Source organism: Triticum aestivum, chromosome 5A, assembly GCF_018294505.1.
Source record: "Triticum aestivum cultivar Chinese Spring chromosome 5A, IWGSC CS RefSeq v2.1, whole genome shotgun sequence".
Taxonomy (NCBI): domain Eukaryota; kingdom Viridiplantae; phylum Streptophyta; class Magnoliopsida; order Poales; family Poaceae; genus Triticum; species Triticum aestivum.
The window spans coordinates 59,470,484-59,473,431 of record NC_057806.1 but is presented as its reverse complement, the minus strand read 5'-3'; the positions used below and the strand labels follow the sequence as shown (position 1 = coordinate 59,473,431).

The window sequence follows — 2,948 nt, the reverse complement described above, 5'->3', positions numbered from 1 at the left end:
CACTGTGGGGCACGCACACGGTGGTGTTGAGTTTTTGAAGAGCTTCCCTTAAGGATCAAGGAGTTTGCAATTTTCCGGATAAGGATTTTTTACAATTGGTGAGGTTGAAGTCAGAGGAAAAAAATTAGGGTTGCGGTTGATCCACCGCCGCCGCTTGTCCTATGATATAGTATTTGGTTATTTTTTAAGTCGCCGAGACCGACAAGTCTTTGCGGCCGATTCAACAGTACGCACCGATTGATTCCTGTGCAGGCAGTCTGCCGAGGTGGACACAAACTTCCGCTGCACCATTGCTATACAAATTGCAAGTCACCTCCGCACACGTCTGGTCAAATCCAGTTGGTCTAAACAAATAACAGGGTTGTCACATCTTTGAAGCTACAGTCCCGACTCCCGAGACACATCAGGCATAGGCACTACCGCCTCTGCCTTTTTTTCACAAGGAAGAAAAAGAAGACAAGTCATCTCCTAAAGCTGCTTGGCCGCCTCACTTTCAAGCCGGCCTCCGCCGTCGGGGTCGACCGCCGTCGCAGCCTCGGCCCTGCTCCGAGTCACCGGGAGGGCTTCCGTGGCAGTTGCTGCCTCCGCTGTAACAGACCGCCTCGCCCGTCCGCCTCTGCGTGGCCCGTCCGTGCTTTGCTCCAAACTGCTGCGCTGCCGGAGCTCCGCCTTCACCGCAGCGCCTATAAACCGGTTCTTTAAGCCGCCGTGGTTGCTCTGCATTTTTACGTGAGCCGCCGTCAACGCCTCGAATATAATGGAGATCAGACGGTCTATGATATGCATGTTTTTAGGCAATTACTACTTCGTATCAAGCAAGATGCTCCGTGTCCTCACAAAGGACGTGCTAGACTGGATGAGATCTGAATAAAACAAGAAAGGAAAGTGAGAACCAGGGAAAGGAAGGACTATGCCAGGAGGAAGGAGATTGGTCCACCGTTGACTGCATATGTTGCATATGCGTATTCCCGGAGCTGGCCTTGCCTCTGCCGCGCCTCAGCCGCCGCGGACGCTCGCCTCAACTGTAGTCGGGGAGAGCCGCTGGCCGCCTTGCTACCCTTCACCTCAGACCGGCTTCCGCGCAGCACCGCCCGGCGCCCCTGTGGTTGCGGCTCGCCTCGCGCCTCCGCTTCTCTGCTGAGGCCTCACGCCATGGTTGAGCCGAGCTGTTGCCTCCGCTCTGGCCTGGCACCTCTCCTCTGCTCCCGCCTTTACCAGGTCGCCGCGCGTCCGTGTCCCCCTTGCGTGCTCGCCTGAAAGTGCTACTGGCTGTTGCCTGAAAAAAAAAGGAGGCACGAGCCCACGACCTGGAGGATACGGATCGGGGATGGCAAACTGACAACGACCCGGATGAACACGGAGACACGGGGATCGATGAAGATTCTACGACCTCGCTGTTTCGCCTCCACCGCTGGGCTCCGCCCATGCCGCTGCGCCTCTGAGCCGCCTGCTTCCGCCTGTGAACCGCTGCTGCAAGCGGCCACATCCGCTGAGTCGCCGGATTCAAACAGCCGGGCGCCCCGCTGGTTCTAAACCGCCGCGGCCGTAACAAGTCAATTACCTCATGACTAAAGTCTGATCCGGCCCTCGCGCACTGTCGTTGGAGCCCACGTCTACATCCGCATTATGTCAAAATTGCTTAACGGATGTGCGCAAATCGCCGCCTCAGCGGTCCGGTCTACATCAACTCATCGGGACTGTGCCTACAGTCGATTTATTCGACCGTGCCCGCGCCGACCTAACCGTCCGCACCCACGATCAACTTGTCTGTCCGCACAGCTTACAAATACCGCGGCCGACTCACGCGTCCGCTCCATCTTCTAAATGTTGCGGTTAACTCCAACATATATATCAATAAATTAGAGCCAATGGACATATGCGAGCCGCCCCCGCCGCGTTGAGCCGCCTCTGCCGCGTTGAGCTGCCGGGGCTATATTGAGTCTCCGGTCTGCCTGAACCACCTCTGTCGCGATAAACGGATCATCCATCGTCCAAACAAATCAGGTGATATCCATCCAAGTTTGTTTTATTAGCACATGTTGTTTTTGTCAAAGAAAAAGTTTATCTTTGCCTTGGTCTGCAATATTGTTTATGCAGGGCAATTATTTATGACAAAAAGTGATATTATACTGCGGAGATGGAGGCACGCCAACATCTTTTGACACAGGTGGTCGTTATTACTCAACGGACTCCCGCACCGGCTTACAACGCCGTGGCCGTTTCTCGCGACCACGCTAGCTTACAACAAGGAGGACAACTTGCCCGTCCGCACCGGCTTATAACGCCATGGCCGGTTCATCCATCTGTGCCGCTTTAGATGTTGCGGTCGTCTTTACCGTCCGTCTCTCGCGACCATGGTCTACATCGATACACCGGGTCGTGCTTGTCTGTGTGAGCTGTTCATTGAGTATGAGCAAGTCACTACTTGGGAAGCCCGGTTTTCTCTTCCAATAAATTGGAGGCAAATTATCATATATTATCAACCGCCGTCTGTACTGGATGGTTCAATGGGCAGGCGCACAAGTCGCCGCCACTACAGTTTGGTTAACTTCAAACAACCAGTTGGAAGGAGCCATTGGCCGAGTTGCTGACACGGCTCATACGGGATCATTTATAACCCGCCGCAGTCACCTCAACCTTCTGTGGGTTCACATCGCGTTATCAACGCCAATGATATACACCTTCTGCTATGGTCAAATATGAAGAATCTCAAGCCAACTCTTCAAGTCATCTTGAGACTTGGGGGCTACAATGGTATGGCTCGGCAAAATTAGCCGGTTTCAATGAATTCAAGAACTCCGGGTCATTGAAGGGAAGATAACCCGGCCCTGGAGGCTACTGCTTTATTGGCGAATATTTAAAGGTTTAAAATACAGATCAACAGACATCTCTCTCCCGCAAAGCTTTGCAGCTCTCAAAACCGGTTCAAACATCCGGCTGAAGGTAAA

At 53.6% G+C, this 2,948-nt stretch overlaps 1 long non-coding RNA gene across 2 annotated transcripts; it reads right to left on the bottom strand.

Moving 5' to 3' along the window:
• Positions 1–326: 326 nt before the first annotated feature.
• Positions 327–1,694, bottom strand: LOC123106577 (uncharacterized). 2 transcript variants are annotated; one of them, XR_006451398.1, is made up of 2 exons: positions 803–1,694; positions 327–717 (listed from the first exon to the last, which is right to left on the bottom strand). It is a non-coding gene; the product is annotated as an uncharacterized lncRNA (long non-coding RNA). The 2 variants fall into 2 exon arrangements; XR_006451397.1 differs by having other exon boundaries at positions 806–1,694.
• Between the last annotated feature and the right edge of the window lie 1,254 nt (positions 1,695–2,948).